We start from the raw sequence: 20,416 nt of genomic DNA on the forward strand, positions 1-20,416 counted from the left end.
ATGCCATCCAGCCATCTCATCCTCTGTCATCCCCTTCTCCTCCTGCCCCCAATCCCTTCTAGCATCAGAGTCTTTTCCAATGAGTCAACTCTTCATCTGAGGTGGCCAAAGTACTGGAGTTTCAGCTTCAGCATCATTCCTTCCAAAGAAATCCCAGGGCTGATCTCCTTCAGAATGGACTGGTTGGATCTCCTTGCAGTCCAAGGGACTCTCAAGAGCCTTCTCCAACACCACAGTTCAAAAGCATCAATTCTTCGGTGCTCAGCCTTCTTCACAGTCCAACTCTCACATCCATACATGACCACAGGAAAAACCATAGCCTTGACTAGATGGACCTTTGTTGGCAAAGTAATGTCTCTGTTTTTCAATATGCTATCTAGGTTGGTCATAACTTTCCTTCCAAGGAGTAAGCGTCTTTTAATTTCATGGCTGCAGTCACCATCTGCAGTGATTTTGGAGCCCCCCAAATAAAGTCTGACACTGTTTCCACTGTTTCCCCATCTATTTGCCATGAAGTGATGGGACCGGATGCCATGATCTTCGTTTTCTGAATGTTGAGCTTTAAGCCAACTTTTTCACTCTCCACTTTCACTTTCATCAAGAGGCTTTTTAGTTCCTCTTCACTTTCTGCCATAAGGGTGGTATCATCTGCATATCTGAGGTTATTGATATTTCTCCCGGCAATCTTGATTCCAGCTTGTGTTTCTTCCAGTCCAGCGTTTCTCATGATGTACTCTGCATAGAAGTTAAATAAACAGGATGACAATATACAGCCTTGACGAACTCCTTTTCCTATTTGGAACCAGTCTGTTGTTCCATGTCCAGTTCTAACTGTTGCTTCCTGACTGTAGTGATTCACAATTTTAAGGGTTATGTTCTATTTATAGTTATTATAAAATATTGAGTATATTCCAGGTGTTGTACAACATATCCTTGTAGCTTATGTATTTTGTACATAGTAGTTTGTCCTTCTTAATCACCTACTCCTATTATCCCCTCCTCTTTCCCTCTTCCCCATGGTGACCACTAGTTTGTTTTCTATATCTGTGAGTCTGTTTCTTTTTTTATTATATTTATTAGTTTGTTTCATTTTTTAGATTCTGCATATAAGTGATATCATGTGTATTTATTTTTCTCTGTCAGACATTTCATTTAGCGTAATACTCTTCAAGTCCATTCATGATGTTGCAAATGATAAAATTTCATTTTTTTCTTATGGTTGAGTAGTATTTCATTGTATGTATGTATTTTCTTTATCCACTTATCTGTTGCTGAACACTTAGGTTACATCCATATTTTGGCAATTGTAAATAATGTAGCAGTGAACACTGGGGTACATGTAATTTTTTGAATTAGTGTTTTCATTTTTTTTTTGGATATATACCCAGGAGTGGAATTGTTGATAAATGGCACTTTTAACATAAAGTGCTGTATTGCTTTTAATTAAGTCATAGTTGCAGTGATAAAAACCTTGAAAATCAGTATCCTTGAAAATCAGTGTGCAATAGGAAAGGAGGATGGCAATGTGCAGGCTAATTCCAAGACTTAAGAAGTTGTGTGGCGTCCAATAGGTGCACACATCTCATTAGCTAAGTGATTGTGGTTATTTGAAAATAACAAAAATATTGCAATTTATGCATAGTATTTTTTTCAAACTGCTCTAAGTTGTTAGGCTTAAGGTGCTTATTAAGGATTTAGATTTAATAACTTCATAATTGGAACTGTTAGGTATTGTGTTTGATCTTAATTAAGTTGACATTTAAGGTGTCTTGGACTGAGAAAGTCTAGAGAACTCTGAGCTGGAGGCAAGGTGACATGTGAAGGTCCTCCACTTATGAGAAAAATAGAGTGTTTTCTCTGTAATATTAACCACCGTTTTATGGCATAATTTTGATATGAGTCTGAATCATATGCTCTTTTACTCTCTTTCATCTGCTCAAAGGTCTCTTTTGAGGGAAGAAGTATAAATGTCAATGCATGGTGGTGGGAATGGGGAGAGAAAGAAAAGGGATTAAAGAAGAAGAAAATCCTGTCCTGTCCACATAAAGGTAATTATTATACACATACTAAAAGTGAGGTTCAAAGACATTGTAATGGGGAATCAGAAGAGAAGGTACATGAAAATAAACGGTTAAATCTGTTACTTCCTCTCTCCCTTCTGTAGGTGGGCTGGTTAGATTTTAGAGTCCATAATACTGAACTGTAGTATTTTATAGTTGGAGATGACCTCAGGGTTGCTCTAATATTGAACATTAGAATTTTCTCCTGTTACAGAGGAGGGAACAGATCTAAAGAGGGAACGAGATTTGTGGAAGGTCCCTCTGACAGGCTGAGGTCTGAGACTAGATCTGTATTTGGGGAGATCCCACCCCTCACTTTTTCTGTTTTTTAGGCATATCCTTATGTACCACTGGGTCATGGCTGCTGTGAGGACAGCAGGCTAGTGCTCTGCCTCAATGGAATGGTGCCACTTGGTAGCCAATGTCTCATATCACACACACATGGAAAATACACACAAAGTCAAAATTCAATCACCAGCCTGTTAGTATTAGTCCTGTATTCATCCCTGAGAAAAATTACAAAGCCCTTAAATCCAATCCTTGCATCCAGTTCACTGTTTTTCACACACCATGCTGCACTTATAAACTGATGCTGTTAATATGTCCAGATATTCTTTTCCAAGGTCATGAGCTGAGAGTAATTGTGTTGTTATCAACTGCAGGCCATGTATTATTGGTTTCTCTTTTTTAAACTAGTGCTTTAAGAAGAATCCTATTAAATTTTTATACGTTCAAAAGGTGTGCAGGAATTATAGGCGATTGTTTTTTATTGAAGTATATTTATAGCACTTTTCCCCATATAATAGGGGACAATGATCATATGAGATTCAGTATTAGAAATTATCTTTTTTTGCATAGAAGTCTTTGTTTGAAATAATATTCTGTGAGCAATTCTGCCTTACCTGCTTGAACATGAAGCAGAAGGCTAGTAGGAAATATACCAGCATTAATTCTCCAAACCTACTGGGAATATTAATTCTCAGGGACATCTGGGAAGTACTTAAGCAGAACATAAAGAAATACATCTACCCCAGAGATCTGATATGTCTGTAAGTCTAAAATAGATACTCTGAGCTGGTGAAGAATTTTCAGGACTATAAAAAGGAATATTAAAGAGGGAATTTTAATAAAAGGGAAAAGATAGTGAAGAAGACCTAAAGAAGGAAGATCTGGGAGAAAGGTGCCAGGTGGTTTCAGAAAATAACAGGAATTTTAATGCTATTTTATTATTTGGTAGGAATGGAAAAGCAGCCTCATATAGTAGAAAGACAGGGCCTAGAGCCGTGTAGTCATGGGTGTTTGTGCCCTGGTTTCTACTGGCTCATAAGCACACTATTCAAGAGGAATGCCAGAGCCTTACTAGTATTAGGACAAGTCATGGATGACATGCTGTAAAACTGTGATGTTTTTAACTGACTATGAACACACGAACAAAGCTAGTGGAGGTGATGGAATTCCAGTTGAGCTATTTCAAATCCTGGAAGATGATGCTATGAAAGTGCTGCACTCAATATGCCAGCAAATTTGGAAAACTCAGCGGCGGCCACAGGACTGGAAAAGGTCAGTTTTCACTCCAATCCCAAAGAAAGGCAATGCCAAAGAATGCTCAAACTACCACACAATTGCACTCATCTCACATGCTAGTAAAGTAATGCTCAAAATTCTGCAAGCTAGGCTTCAGCAATACATGAACCGTGAACTTCCAGATGTTCAAACTGGTTTTGGAAAAGGCAGAGGAACCAGAGATCAAATTGCCAACATCCACTGGATCATGGAAAAAGCAAGAGATTTCCAGAAAAACATCTATTTCTTCTTGATTGACTGTGCCAAAGCCTTTGACTGTGTGGATCACAATCAACTGTGGAAAATTCTGAAAGAGATGGGAATACCAGACCACCTGACCTGCCTCTTGAGAAACCTCTATGCAGGTCAGGAAGCAACAGTTAGAGCTGGACATGGAACAACAGACTGGTTCCAAATAGGAAAAGGAGTACGTCAAGGCTGTATACTGTCACCCTGCTTATATAACTTCTATGCAGAGTACATCATGAGAAACGCTGGACTAGAAGAAACACAAGCTGGAATCAAGATTGCTGGGAGAAATATCAATAACCTCAGATATGCAGATGACACCACCCTTATGGCAGAAAGTGAAGAGGAATCCAAAGGCCTGTGATGAAAGTGAAAGAGGAGAGTGAAAAGGTCGGCTTAAAGCTCAACATTCAGAAAACGAAGATCATGGCATCTGGTCCCATCACTTCATGGCAAATAGATGGGGAAACAGTGGAAACAGTGTCAGACTTTATTTTTGGGGTGGCTCCAAAATCACTGCAGATGGTGATTGCAGCCATGAAATTAAAAGACGCTTACTCCTTGGAAGGAAAGTTATGACCAACCTAGATAGCATATTCAAAAACAGAGACATTACTTTGCCAACAAAGGTCCATCTAGTCAAGGCTATGGTTTTTCCAGTGATCATGTATGGATACGAGAGTTGGACTGTGAAGAAAGCTGAGCACCGAAGTATTGATGCTTTTGAACTGTGGTGTTGGAGAAGACTCTTGAGAGTCCCTTGGACTGCAAAGAGATCCAATCAGTCCATTCTAAAGGAGATCAGTCCGGGGTGTTCTTTGGAAGGACTGATGTTGAGGCTGAAACTCCAATACTTTGGCCACCTTATGCTAAGAGTTGACTCATTGGAAAAGACTCTGATGCTGGGAGGGATTGGGGGCAAGAGGAGAAGGGGATGACAGAGGATGAGATGGCTGGATGGCATCACTGACTCGATGGACATGAGTTTGGGTGAACTCCGGGAGATGATGATGGACAGGGAGGCCTGGTGTGCTGCAGTTCATGGGGTTGCAAAGATTCGGACACAACTGAGAGACTGAACTAAACTGAACTGAACACAATTTCACAGAATTAATATTTGTTACCAACATAGATGGGTAGCAAATCCCATCTGTGAGACATTGAAGGGAGCCCATCAAGTCAACAGCAATGTTTGTTTCTTCAAAAAGCCTTCCTTGGGTATAAGAGTATCTTGCTTATTTTCATTAGCTGATTTTCATTGTGCGTATTTCATTCATGCCTCTAAATAGATCACCTGGAGGTGACTTTTTTTCCCAATGGTCTTGTACCTACTTTTGGCTTTCATAGTTGCCCTTCTGGGTAAAATTGGACTATGAGACAAATGGTGAATGTTTCTCCAAGAACTTCTAGGTTTTGATAATTTTAGGTAATTATGTCAACGTCAGACACCTTTCATACACATATACATATATCACAAGATTTTGAGTCTTTTGTTCTTTAGTACTTCTGGGTGATCTTGACCTGCAACCATCTTGTAACCAACCATCAGGGTTAGGTAGCAAGAACCATACAGAAGTAGATTCAGCAATGGAGTGGTTGAATAAATCATTGAATTACTTAATTTCAGGCCTCTTGTTATTTAGAAAATATAAAACACTATTTGATTAAGTCACTGTCAGTCATATATTCCATCACTTGCAGCCAAAACAGGCCTGTTTAAATTCCACACTTGAAGGTACCAATTAGAATAATTTGAAGCAGCAGATAACATAATTCTTCTGATCCTAGTTATTATATTGTTAAAAGTAGAGATAAAAATGTCCATTCTGGAGAATGATTGAGATAATATATGTGAAGAAAATCTAAGATGTTGTCTGCAACATAGTAGATGCCCAGTATTTCCTTTTTTTCCTGTCTTGGTTCCACTGCTGCTGCTGCTGCTAAGTCACTTCAGTTGTGTCAGACTCTGTGTGACCCCATAGACGGCAGCCCACCAGGCTCCCCTGTCCATTGGATTCTCCAGTCAAGAACACTGGAGTGGGTTGCCATTGCCTTCTCCAATGCATGAAAGTGAAAAGTGAAAGTGAAGTCGCTCAGTCGTGTCCGACTCCTAGCGACCCCATGGACTGCAGCCCACAGGCCCCTCTGTCCATGGGATTTTCCAGGCAAGAGTACTGGAGTGGGTTGCTATTGCCTTCTCCGTTGGTTCCACTAGAGCTAACATACTTACTGAAATTGTTTAACTATCTATGCATCAAGTTACCACTCTCTTGAATAGGGATAATAATTCTATATTTACTTTTTTTTCTTATTAACTTTTCATGAAGACTCTCTTATTAAGGTTTTAAAAATGATTTTTTTTTTTAACTTCTTATAGACTCAGGAATAAGTTAGTTACTAAATGCTTCATTAATTCTTCTGGGCCTCTGGAACACAATTAGCTGTTTGCTAAAGCACAATATACAATTAAATACAAGTGCTATGAAAACATTTCTAGAGAATGATTTGAGACCATAAGATCATATTGCTCAAGAAAATGTAGGGCTAGAAGATAACTTAGAACCATTTATAATACCTCTTCATGAGCAGTTGAAGAAACAGATTCGGGCATGTAAGTGATGTGCCCAAGATCAAATAGTTAGTAGGCACAGATTATAATCATTCTGCAAAAGATTTTTATGGATGCAGAACATGAAGACAATGAAAGTTTTATAAAGCGCTGCAAAGAACTATGAGATACTTGCTCTGAGAATTTTTATTTAAAAATAATTTTTCTACTCTATTTTAATAATGCTTAAAAAGCATGATGGTGTTTTACTATTTCAATTCAGTTAATGAATTTAGATATACTTTAACGGAAAATGTACAAATGGATCACAGGCATATTTTTCTAGGAAATTTAGCTCTCTGGTTTTCTGCTTCAAAATTTTTTTATTTTGAAAATATTCTCTTACAGAAACATAGAACAAATGTGTAACCTACCCCATGAGCAAAATTTACCACATACTTGGTAACTTTGTCATGAAACCAAGATTGTTAATAAAATAGGACTGCATAATTATAAAATTATGGACTGTGTGCTGCAGTCCATGGGGTCGCAGAGTTGGACACAACTGAGTGACTGAACTGAACTGAATTATGAAATATGACTTGTTTTAAAGAAAATATTTCCATCATGGGGAAACCAAGTCAAAAGATTTGACCAGATTAGAATATGGGTTTCTCAGCTAATTCTGTGACTCAACTCATGCACTTGTCATACTTGGGATAAAAACTCAGAAGCTCCCAATAATATTCTGTATTAGCAGCTCTGAGTGTTGCATGTTTCTTTGCCTGGGATTGTGTAAATGGATATGAAATAAACATTTCAGGAAAGTTCAGGCACAAGTTTTAGTACTGGGTGGGTACTTATGAGTCACATACTTTCAGAAATTTTATAGTAAGTTGTGAGCATGTGTATGAATATATGTACTCTAGTCAAGTCAGCCAACTTATGTGCTTTCATGATTGGACCTGAATTGCAAGGCTTTTTCCTATGTGACAAACGTTCTTCCCATTCCAAAAGTAATATTCACTTGAAAATCTTGTCCTTTCCAATAAACTTATTACTATCACCACAGGACCATGGAACAGTCTTCAAACCCCACACATGGAACACTCCCCAACAGCTTGTTAAAGTTTCATGAGCTCATCTGTTGTCTTTTGTTAACAGCTCCCTACTCTCCTCCTCCCCCTGCAGCCTCTACTTAAACACAACTCATCCAGTATTTAAAGAATTTTTAGAGAAAGGAGGTGACTTCAGCCAGGAGCTTAGCCAAATTCCACAGCTGGCCCACACACGTTGCTTTAAGTCTCCAGCCATTGGCTCAGGAAGGTCACAGCTACATGTTTACAAATTAAATTTAGGCCCCTTATCAAAGAAGTTGACTCACATCATGGGCCATAAATTCTTCATTGTGCCTGTTCAGTGCTGTCCACAGAAAAGCGGAATCTATGGGTTTTCAGACTCAGGTTTTATTTTTGTCTGATGGTCAATGACTCAAAAAATATCTGCTCTCTCTTAGGGAATTAAAAAGCAATAAAAAATTAAAGAAAACCATCCAGCATCTCTGCAGTATTTTATCTTGTAACTTTGGTTAACTTGGTAACTTTTTCATAATGACTGGAGTATTGAGTAACTTTTGAATTGTGGTACTTATATTTCTGGGAATAAAGATGCAGGACTGGTCAATGTCACCATAACCTCTTAAACTATCTCTTTACAGCTAGGGATGAACAAAGCAGGGTATTTTGCCTCACTTAGAACCAATGAGATTGACTTTACAGTTCTGACTTATCTGAATAAAGAATGTTGCAGTTTTAAAATTACATGTATAAATATTACCTTCTTTTAGTGACATACCTCTAGGCATGTCTTGGAGAGTCTTGGATAGCAGTGCATTTTCTTGCTCAGTCTCACATTCAAGAACAAAAACTAGGAGTATTTTATTTTAGACAAGAAACCAGGTTTTATTCTGGAAAATACTTCACCTCACAGGACTGTGTCCATTTTTCAGAGGCAGTTTCAAAGGGAGGATTTTCATAAAAACTTGAGCAATTGTTTTATCTGACAGTCGTGGAGTTTTCCGAGGCAATATTTTGAAGTCCAAGACATTTGCCACAGTTGGCTGTACCCTTTGCTGGGACTAATTTTTAGATTTCTCAGTTCATTGTCTGATGTTCTTCCCTTCTACACAGTGCTTTCAGTGATGTCTTTGTTCATGTGAAAGGAATGCTGTGAGATGATTCTTTCTGGTAGAAGCTTCCTACAAAGAAGCTTCAAATCACGTCTTCTCAAAAAAAGGGAAGAGAAGAATTGATCCCAAAGCCACATAATCTCAGCAAAATTCCTGAACTTTTTCTGCTTAAGCAAGTGACTCAAATATAAGCTGGATCTGATTGTCTACCTATTTGTCTAATTCATCCATCCATCCATCCATTATTTATCTGAAAGGAAAGCTCATAGTGGAGGGTCTAAGACTATGCAGTTCTGTAATTATTCTAGGACAGTGTCTGAGGAGATAGAACTTTCAGCTTGTCAGTCAGTGAATGACAGTAGGGTGTCTACATGATAAGAAGGCTACAGGATTTGAATTCTAGTTTTGCCTTTGGGCTTCTAGATAGGCCTGTGCCACAGACAGCTATGTTACATCAATTAAGCTGATCTCTTCTCCTTTCATTGCTTATTCTATAAAATGAGAATAAGAAATTGCCTTGTATGGGTTATTGAGAAGTGTAAATAACAGTCTGAATATAAAGAACTGACACATAGTAACACTCTTCTAGTAATAATAACAAATAAGAACTTGAAAACCTTGTGGTGTACAGGAAAGATAATCAAGAAGCCAAAGGACTTGAGTGATAGTTCAGCTTTTAGCCAAGGTATTTTATTGTCATGGACTTTATGATAAACCTATGGGGATAAAATGGTCTTTCTCTGAGATCCGTTTCAGTTCTAAGCGTTCAATAATTCTTCTGCTTACATCTGTCTACGTGCCTTGGATAGGATGAGCCGACATCCCAGACATTCTCCTTCCCATTAAGCCAGCCCTGTGCCATCTGTGATGGAGTTTCTCTGTGTATGATTTAAACACTTTCAAGCTACTGAATTTATCTTATATCTTCTTACAGGAATTTATAATTTTCTTTTATTTTTTGTTTTGTTTTAGCAGTGATGTGAGGAGTGTGCACATGTGGTTTCTGAGGACTGGGAAGGATGATTTCTATACAAACATGCTTTTATTGTTTATTTTTTTCAATAATTGTAATTTCCTTTACAGTCACTCAGACAAGCTTCCTTCTTTCATTTGCAAATTTTCTCAGATCATTAGTCAAGGAGTTCTTTTTGAGTCTATATTTTTAACATTTGTTTCTACTCTCACTGTTGTCGATCAGACCCCTATTTATTATTTCTTACTTGGATCATTGCCCTGGCCTTGTAACTCCTCAGTCTCTTCCAAACTATTCTACATCTTACTGCCAGATTAATCTTTTAAAAACTCTGTTCTGATTTATCATTCTTCTATTCAAAACCCTTCAGTAATTCTCTCTTGCCAGCCAAAAGTGTTCATGTTCATTTGCAAGGCATCCGAGGCACTCCATGACCTGATTCCAACCCAAATTTCCAGCCTAATCTCCCACTGCTGTCCTTTACATAACTTGTACTCCAGCCAAACTGAACCACTTACCATTTCTCAAATGTGCACTTGTTCCTGCCTCCTTACCTTTTGCTCTCTTTAAAATGATTTCCTTCAGCTTATAATTTCCTCTATGTCCATTGCGCCTGTCAAAACTCTGCCGTCCTTCAATGCTCACATTGAATACCTCCATAAAATCATTTCTCATCTCCTCAACAAGAAAGAATACCAATAACACTGCACATAACTCCCTTTCGGCAGAGACTTGTAGGGGATCTGGTGTCGGATAACTGAGTGTTGAGTCTGGTTTTGTGTGGTCTTGGTGCAAATCATTTAAGCTTTCTTAGCCTCAACTTTTTTTCACATTAAATAAGAATGAGCGCTTATTCTGTATAATTCATAGAGGTATTTTGAATATCAAAAGGAAACATATATGTAAAAATTTTACAATATGTTTATCTCTTGTCTTATCTCAACTATATACTAAAGTTCCTGTATCAAGGAAGTATGTTTCACTTATTTTTCGGGGTTTTGTAAATACCATCAGGTACTCTGCTGCTGCTGCTAAGTCGCTTCAGTCGTGTCTGACTCTGTGTGACCCCAGAGACGGCAGCCCACCAGGGTCCCCTATCCCTGGGATTCTCCAGGCAAGAACACTGAAGTGGGTTGCTTATTAAATTAATACTTTTTTAAAATATAATTTTCTTTGAAAAGAGAATATCAGAAGTTATCAAAAGACATATATCTCTTAGTGCAGTATTTCTCCTTTTAAGATTTTTTCATAGTACACTTCCACTCTGTGATCTTAATGGGGCAAAATCATACCATATATCCAAATCCAGTTAAAGCTTCTCTCTGAAGCCTGTGAAGAACAAAGTAGTTTGTTTCAGCGTGGAAATTTTCCGAACGTTTCCACATATAATTCTATAGTACGACAACTTTGGGAACTTTGATTTCATCATTCTTGTACCTCAAATAAAGCCAACACACACACTCACTCACTAACACACATACACACACACACGCACAAATAGAAGAAAAAGATTTTAGGCAAACCAGATTTCTTATCAACAAAGTGATTCTTCTTCTTTAATGCCCTGAACTCTCATGAAAGTGCCAGAAACTAAAGGGTAGACGTCTGGGACTTATATATGAATTGCATATAATTTGCACTTGCTTGCTTAGCTTCATCTGTGTTTTTGGTCAATTAAGATGATTGCCCAACTGAATTGTTACTCTTTATTTCTGTCTTCCTTTTCTTCTAATGTCATTGGCCCAGGTGCCCTGCCTTAGAACTATTTGGCAGTCAGGAATGAATGAGACCCCTAGGGGAAGGAAATGCATAAAGAAAGAGAAATATTGAATAGACAACAGTTTAGAGTGTGTGGAGCACAATGAGAGGGTGTCACTCAGTACAGAATGTTCATCTAGTAAAAAAGAAATCACTCTTGTTTGTTTCTGTGATTGTACCAATGAAGAACAAGCCAAGAAATCCACAATCCTTTCTTGGTCTATAGAGAGAACTGGGGGTACATTACTTCTCCAGTGGGAAAGGAGTTTGTTTGGGTTACTTAAGCAGTATCATAGGATTAAGGAGTGACATAATCCCTTCTTGGAAGAATCTGGGTGGATTTTGTGTCATTTTCGGAAAGTGAGGGTGATGCACCAAGAATGACAGATTGACCAGAAAGAGACTATGTGGAAACCTCCTAACCCCCTTGAGTTTGATCCAAGGAGAAACTAGAGGGCGAAAGAATGCCTAGGCACTAATATGCAAGTTCCTGCTAATAATCCAGATCTGGAAAGAGGTGTGTGTCTGGAATACTTGAAATCAAATCTCTCTGATCCCATAAGGACTCTATACGTTTAATTGGAATCTTAGAATTGTCTCAAAGGTTCTTATGTAGAATGTTCTCCCTTGTTCTGAGTTGAGAGAGGGTAATTTAATGAGGAGAGGAGTGCAGAACAAAGGATTATCAGAAACTGTGTTAAATCAATGAAACACTAGAGAGTTGCTTAGATGAAAATGGGGCATAATTTGTTTATGAAATTGTCTTTAAAATGGCCCCTGCCACGGCCTCTGAGGACCCTACACTTGTGCCGTGTAAGGCTGGACATAGGGTCTAGCTTGTGCCTCCGTGTTCCTCCAGTTGTCTGTGCTGACTGATAGGGTGGTGGTGCAGACGGGGTAATTCAATATCAAGGTTCTCCATTTTGCTCTCTGTCAAACACCCTCATTTCTGGCTTTTCTGGGAAAGAGTGTTCTGCTGCTCTTTAATCTCCTCCTGATTCCACTGGGTTTTCTTTCTTACTTTCCACATAGTTTTGTTTTTTTTTTCCTTTTGCTGGTGTTTCTCAAAGCCATGTATATCTAAATAAAAGTCATATTTTAGACAAATTGATAAGTGATAGGAAGATTAACCTCCTGTCTTCAAAAGGCCTAGTGACAATTGATTTGCTTAAATCTTGCTCAAGGTAATAAAAGTTGAATCCCTGAAAGGACCAATTTTCTTTTAAGAGGCCCACTAGAACTGGACATGAAACAACAGACTGGTTCTATATTGGGAAAGGAGTACGTCAAGCCTGTATATTGTCACCCTGCTGATTTAATTTATATGCAGGGTATATCATGTGAAATACTGGACTGGATGAAGCACAAGCTGGAATCAAGATTTCTGGGAGAAATCAATAACCTCAGACATGTAGATGATACCACCCTATGGCAGAAAGTGAAGAAGAACTAAAGAGCCTCTTGATGAAAGTGAAAGAGGACAGTGAAAAGTTTGGCTTAAAACTCAACATTCAAAAAACTAAGATCATGGCATCAGGTCCCATAACTTCATGGCAAATAGATGGGGAAACAATGGAAACAGTGAGAGACTTTATTTTCTTGGGCTCCAGAATCACACAGCAGATAGTGACTGCAGCCATGAAATTAAAAGACGCTTGCTCTTTGGAAGAAAAGCTATGACCAACTTAGATGGCATATTAAAAAACAGAGACATTACTTTGCCGACAAAGGTCCATCTAGTCAAAGCTATGGTTTTTCCAGTAGTCATGTATGGATGTGAGAGCTGGACTGTAAAGAAAGCTGAGCACCGAAGAATTGATGCTTTTGAACTGTGGTGTTGGAGAAGACTCTTGAGAGTCCCTTGGACTTTAAGGAGATCCAACCAGTCAATCCTCAAGGAAATCAGTCCTGAATATTCATTGGAAAGACTGATGCTGAAACTGAAACTCCAATAGTTTGGCTACCTGATATGAAGAACTGATTCCTTGGAAAAGACCCTGATGTTGTTAAAGACTGAAAGCAGGAGGAGAAGGGGATGACAGAGGATGAGATGGTTGGATGGCATCATTGACTTGATGCACGTAAGTTTTAACAAGCTCCAGGAGTTGGTAATGGACAGGGAAGTGTAGCATGCTGTAGCCCATGGGGTCACAAAGAGTGGGACATGACTGAACAACTGAACTGAACTGAACTGAACTGAACTGTGCTCCACTGACCAAGACCATATTGAGGGCAGGGTTATATTACATAAATGCACTTTCTCCCAACTTCTTGCCAGTGACTTTTTCTTTATAAATGAATGGACTAGAAATGTTGGTTATAAAAGGAGCTGATAGAAAATGTTGATGATACCTTCCCTCCTGGAAAAGCTAGTGTGGCAACTTCAGGATTTGTAGGCAGGAATGTATTTTGAATTATAAGCAATTCAAGACAGTGACCTGGAGAAAGGGCTGGAATGGGGGAAGAATGCTAATTTTAGCCATGATTTTTTTTTTCCTCTGTGCTCAGTTTACTTCTTTAATCCTTTGAGATGTCCTGAACCCTGTGCTCTGGTCCAGGGAGGCAGAACTGCACGCAAACTCCTCCTGGCCCTGGCACACATACACAGTTAACTAGGAGCACACGTGGGCTCAGTTACTTGAATTGAAAACAGACCTTAATGAAGAGAGACCTGTTTTGTGTCCCAATGCCTCTGTGTCCAACAAGTTATCAGTGGGCCATAAGGGATGAAAAGGTCTTCCAGCAATCCGTGCTCATCATCACTGCCTAGTGATTTAATTCAGAGTTCAGATCGTAAATTGGACTTGATGTAAAACATCAGCCAGGGCTGAGCGTCTGCCTGGGTGTGCTGGGCTTGCCTCGGGCTGACCTAACGACAAGGCATGCTGTCACGTCTGGGTCATCGGCTGTCAGCGGACGGCTCCCTGTGGGAGATCCAGGTCGTGAGCATTGCAATTGTCTAGACAGGAGGTGACAAACACGTTGACCTTTGGGATGAGATTGATCTCCTTATTTTTTGACAGGAGGCCTTTCCAAAAGGGGTGGGGTCTCAGGAGGCACAGTCTAGAAGCTTCATCATCTGTGAGTGGAATCAAACCTGTGTATCCGCTCCACCCAGACTGCAATGCCAAAAAGAGTTTCTCAAGGGTATTTTTTTTTTCTTTCTTCTTTTTTTTTGAGCTAAATGGTGATGTTATATTCACTTTGGGCTTCAAGAGTGTGAGGAAGGAAAAAGAACCTACTTTAATGCTGTGTCAACTCTGAGGCATACAGTATTTCATTTAAACCCCTTAAAATGTTATGAGGTTTGTTATCTTCACATTAGAGAAGAAAATAGGCTCAGAGATGATCAGACCTTACTACCTAGAGCCATGTAGCAAGTAGTTGCCATGGCCCAGATTTGAACTATGGTTCATTTTGATATTGTACAATGATACCTTTCCAGGATCTGGGTTTTCTACTACAGTGGGGATAATATCAGCTACTTCTTGAATTCTGAGGGTTATCAAAATGTTAAAATAAGTTGAAAAACAGACTTTTGTTTCCCCTTAAAACATCTACTTTTGAGTACACTGAAGCTTGTCTCATTATCTTGAAGCTACCTCATTACCCCTGGAAGAGAATAGAAATTGTTCAGTGAAAGAAGTGAAGGAGGGCCTTGGTTTAGACTAATGTGTCCTAAACATTCCATTGGTCACTAGTCCTGCACAAACACATTTGGGAAACGGGGCATAAATATTTCCTTAATGAAGAGCCATGTGATTAGATTCGCATTTTGTTGAAAACCAATCTTTTTCAAACTTAATTGATCATATAACTTTTCCCCCTAAAAAACTGACTAACATCACATGGGTCTAATATTCTGGGGACTACAGTTTGCAGACAAGTTAAAGTTTAAACGATAGTAATGTTTCCCTGAATCTAGACTCAGAAGCTTTATTAACTGCATCTAGGTAACAAGGATAGCATTAACCATTTAGGTTTTTAACCACTTGCTGTGACCAAGGTTCTGGTCTATTAGCACATGCAAGGACAATCCCAAACAGCTTGAGAACTCTTTGAATAATATTTTGAATATGGTGAAGATACTTTAAGTCTGAAAGAAATACACAAGGCTGTACATACAGTCTTCTAAAGCATATGGTATGTGTTTCCTTATACCTTTAAGCCTGAAATATTTGCAGAGACTATCTTTCAGAAATGCATGATTATCAAGCAAAAATATTTCATATCCAAAGGCTGTTTACCTTTTGCAGATAAAAAAGGTCCCAAACCAAAATGTTTTCAGCCATTTGGCAAAGACAAATGTGATTTTTCCCTGTTCATCTTTCTTTCTTCTTTTTGTTTCTTTTCTCTTTCCTTTCCTCTTGTTATTTCTCCATTCTACCCCTTCCCTCTTCAACTATTGCATCTGCAGACTGGGAGAATGGATGTGATAATAATTCTTACATAGATAACTCTATATCCAAAAGTTTTTAGCCATCTTCAAGCTGAACTTGAGAGTCTTCACCTTAAAAAGAGATTTCCATTGAGATTAACCAGGGTTTGCAGGTTAATAAAAACCATTCTGGTTGAAAATTAATTTGAGCCTTTATTTCATTCTGTGAACTATCAAATAAAATTAGGCTGTTCTTCTAGTCATTTATTTTGGGTTTGTTGGTATGTTTAATATACACCAGAGATGCTTTTTATTTGATTTTTAAAAATAATTATATTTGTAAAGAAAAAGAAGTTTCAAAGCTAGGGGGATTATGTAAGTATATATACTATTTCAGTTGCTGCAGGGTATTTATTGATTCATTCTACAATAAAACATTTCACACAGAATGCCTGCTTAACGGGGAACAATATGTAGTCCAAGGATTTCCTTTAGATTTATTAGGAGACTGAAATTTTATTTTTATTTGCTCTGATAAACACAAAATCCAATCTCCCAGACCTTAAATCCAGCACTTAGAAGAGTAACTCCCTCCAAAGAGACTTTGAGACAGCTTAATTTCTCCAGTGGGAAGCTTTATATACGCGCCACCCAGGCATAACCTGGCATTTTGATAAGCTTGGTTGAAGATCCCAATTAAAAAATGTTTCACAAGCACAACCAGTAATGTACTCTTTAAAATACAAAGAGGAAACAAATTACCTACCTCTTGACTCCTTTACTCACTCTGAAAATGACTTCCATACAAGACAGGGAACAAACCAAGTCATGAAGTAAGACTTGAAATTTTGAACAGTATAGACACTTTACCTGCAAGGATTTTTCACAACATTTCTAAGCTGATTCCTTGGTTTGTACTATCAAAGCAGAACTCTAAAGTTAAGAAATAAAAGCTTGATTCTGTTTTTTTTTCCCTTTCCTTTGTCTCTTTCAGCAGGTTATTTTCCTGTGTCATAAGGAGTTAGTTTAAACAAGGATGCAGATTACTATTAAATGAACTAATCACAGCAGAGAGTGGCAAATAAAAAGTTTAAAAATATTTGCCTTCCATGGTAAAATATTCCAGACTTCAGGCAGCTCAGATAAAATATTTGTTTTTATGGCATTAAGAAGGAGAAAAAAGTGATGACCTCCAGAATGGTTTAGAGTATTTTCTAAAAAGTCTGCTCTTCACGGTCTAGTAAATGAAGTTCCAGTTGCCTTCAGTTCGGTTCAGTTCAGTCGCTCAGTCGTGTCCAACTCTTTGCGACCCCATGAATTGCAGCAGCCAGGCCTCCCTGTCCATCATCAACTCCCGGAGTTCACTCAGACTCATGTCCAGTGAGTCGGTGATGCCATCCCGCCATCTCATCCTCTGTCGTCCCCTTCTCCTCCTGCCCCCAATCCCTCCCAGCATCAGACTCTTTTCCAATGAGTCAACTTTTCGCGTGAGGTGGCCAAAGTACTGGAGTTTCAGCTTCATCATCATTCCCTCCAAAGAAATCCCAGGGCTGATATCCTTCAGAGTGGACTGGTTGGATCTCCTTGCAGTCCAAGGGACTCTCAAGAGTCTTCTCCAACACCACAGTTCTAAAGCAGCAATTCTTTGGCGCTCAGCTTTCTTCACAGTCCAATTGCTTTAGAATTAGGGAAAATTGATGAAGTACTGACACTGAAGCACAAATGAGGACACACAGTAAAGATAGTTCTTAAGAATGCAATCAGATTGTGTGTGTGTGTGTGTGTGTGTGTGTGTGTATGGGCATGCATGCTCAGTTGTGTCAGACTCTTTGCGACTCCGTAGCATGCCCGGTTCCTCTGTCCATGAAATTTTCCAGGCAAGAATACTACGCTGCTGTTGCTGCTAAGTCGCTTTAGTTGTGTCTGACTCTGTGTGACCCCACAGATGGCTGCCCACTTGGCTCCCCCGTCCCTGGGATTCTCCAGGCAAGAACACTGGAGTGGGAACACTGGAGTGGGTTGCCATTTCCTTCTCCAATGCATGAAAGTGAAAAGCGAAAGTGAAGTCACTCAGTCATGTCCGACTCTTTGTGACCCCATGGACTGCAGCCTACCAGGCTCTTCTGTCTATGGGATTTTCCAGTCAAGAGTACTGGAGTGGGGTGCCGTTGCCTCCTCCACCAAGAATACTATGCTGCTGCTTCTGCTGCTAAGTTGCTTCAGTCATGTCAGACTCTGTGCGACCCCATAGACGCAGTCCACCAGGCTCCCCCGTCCCTGGGATTCTCCAGGCAAGAACACTGGAGTGGGAACACTGGAGTGGGTTGCCATTTCCTTCTCCAATGCATGAAAGTGAAAAGTGAAAGTGAAGTCGCTCAGTCGTGTCCGACTCTTAGCAACCCCATGGACTGCAGCCTACCGGGCTCCTCCATCCATGGGATTTTCCAGGCAAGAGTACTGGAGTGGGGTGCCATTGCCTTCTCCACAGGAATACTATGCCTGGGTTCAAATCTGGTCTTGGACATCTACTAAACATGTAGAGCAAGTTTTTAAAAACCTACCTTGGTTTTCTCATTTGTAAAATGGGATGAATAGTAAAAAATACCCATCCTAAAGTGCGGGGAGCAAGCTCCGCCCCTGGCAAAGGTCTTGAGGAAGGAGGCTTGGCATACGCAAAGGCGGGATCAAGCCTCAGGAGTCTCCCTGGAAATTCTCCAGCATCTACCCCCAAAACCAGAGTCTGCCTACTTTCTGCTTTGTGCTTTCACCTACACCTCTGACTTTACGGGGGGCTGTCCCCCACTACCTCTCTCTGAAAAAAGAGTTAGCTTACAGCTCCAGTTAATAATTCCTGGGTGTGACAGTGTTTCAACCTACAAACTCCTTTGGAAGTCCTCTAGCCTGCCTGAATAGGTTTTTTCGGCCACATCTGATTGCTCAGAGCCTCCCAACTGTGAGAGGCATGAGATGTTTTAAACTGTCTAAACACAGATTCCTTTGAGCAGTTAAAAGATTGATTAGAAATTGTATTGGTGAAGGGTTTTTCACTTATTGGGCCAATGTTTGCTGCTAAGTTTCCATATCCCTTACCTGCTGTGTCCCTGGCAGTGTATTGATTAATATAATTGGTGTAAGTAGTAGCTTTAATGTTTGTAACCTGGGACCCTTGAGTTAATTCTTTTTCTTGTTATAGCCCACCACACCTTTGCTCTGTAGGAATGCAACTTTATCTAATGCTTTTGGAGGGTGGCTCCTGACCAATCACCTTTAGAGAAAAATAAGTTTTCTGAAGAAAGGGTCTTAAAATGTTAACAGGCCTCTGGGCCAGAAGATGATGCAAATCACCTAAGCTTTTGCATATGATAAGTTTGCAGGAAGAAAGCCTGGCTTGCTGCATGACTCTACCCCTTCCCCCATTATCCTCTATGCATAACTTAAGGTATAAAAACTACTTTGGAAAATAAAGTGCGGGCCTTGTTCACTGAAACTTGGTCTCACCATGTCGTTCTTTCTCTTACCTTCTGGCTGAATTATTCAGCCTCTTCTCTCCACTGAATTTCCTCACTGAGCTATCCTTATTTCAGCCTCTTTTCTCCACTGAATTTCCTCACTGAGCTATCCTTATTCTATTACTCTTTATATCCTTAATTAAAGCTTAATTAAGCAGTTGTTTCCTGATCCTCGCTGACGCCGTCCCCGCTTCGAATTCCCTGGATCCACCGGGGCTGTACCCCGGCACTAAAGAGTTTTAGTTTTAGAGAATATGTGTATAGCCTGACAGAGAAGGCTTTCGTAAATGATTTATTTATCTTGCATTTTTAAGCACTCTTGACATCTACTGATACCTAGGTCTGTGATCTCTCTGGTTGCTACCACATATTTTGTGTCCCTGGATGGATGAATAAAGAGTCGGAATTACTGCCATGTCAGTTGACTTATGGAATCAGTTATACAATACAGTTTTAAATGAATGGCTATGGCCTCTCTACTCTGCTGAGACTAGGACTGTAGAAGTGAAAATAGAAATAAGGTCCCTGTCTTCATTCATGAAGCTTATGTATGTGTGTGTGCTCAGTCATGTCCGCCTCTTTGCAACCACATGGACTATAGCCCACCAGTCTCCTCTGTCCATGGAATTTTCTAGGCAAAATACTGGAGGAGATTGCCATTTACTACTCCATCATGAAGTTTACTGGGAGGATAACAAATAAACACATAAATAATTTACATGGTGCTTTGAAGCAAAGAAAATGGAGAAATGATTGGAATGGTTCATTTTATTTTATTTTATTTTATTTTTTTGTACATGAATGCTCACAGCAGCTTTATTCATAATCGTTCCAAAGTGGAGACATACATCAACCAGAGACTAGATAAACAAACTGAAGAATGCCTCTCCAATAGAATACTCATTAGGAACAAAAAAGAACAAACTACTGATGCACTGGCTAACTCTGATAAATCTCCAAATCATAATGTTCGAGGAAAGAAGGCAATACAAATGAGTACATACCGCATGGTTTCATTTACATCAACTCTGCTGCTGCTGCTGCTAAGTCACTTCAGTCGTGTCCGACTTTGTGCGACCCCATAGACGGCAGCCCACCAGGCTCCCTGTCCCTGGGATTCTCCAGGCAAGAACACTGGAGTGGGTTGCCATTTCCTTCTCCAGGAACGGTTCATTTTAGATTACCAAGTC

General features: G+C 39.5%; 1 long non-coding RNA gene across 1 annotated transcript in view; it reads left to right on the forward strand.

Moving 5' to 3' along the window:
- The window catches only part of LOC147367049 (uncharacterized), a 189,777-nt gene that overhangs the window by 147,387 nt on the left and 21,974 nt on the right, over positions 1 to 20,416 (forward strand). The gene's annotated exons all lie outside the window — the stretch shown is intronic.

The sequence above is a fragment of the Bos grunniens genome, chromosome 8, assembly GCF_055505025.1.
Source record: "Bos grunniens cultivar Pamir isolate PY7600 chromosome 8, Bosgru_T2T1.0, whole genome shotgun sequence".
NCBI classification, from domain to species: Eukaryota; Metazoa; Chordata; class Mammalia; order Artiodactyla; family Bovidae; genus Bos; species Bos grunniens.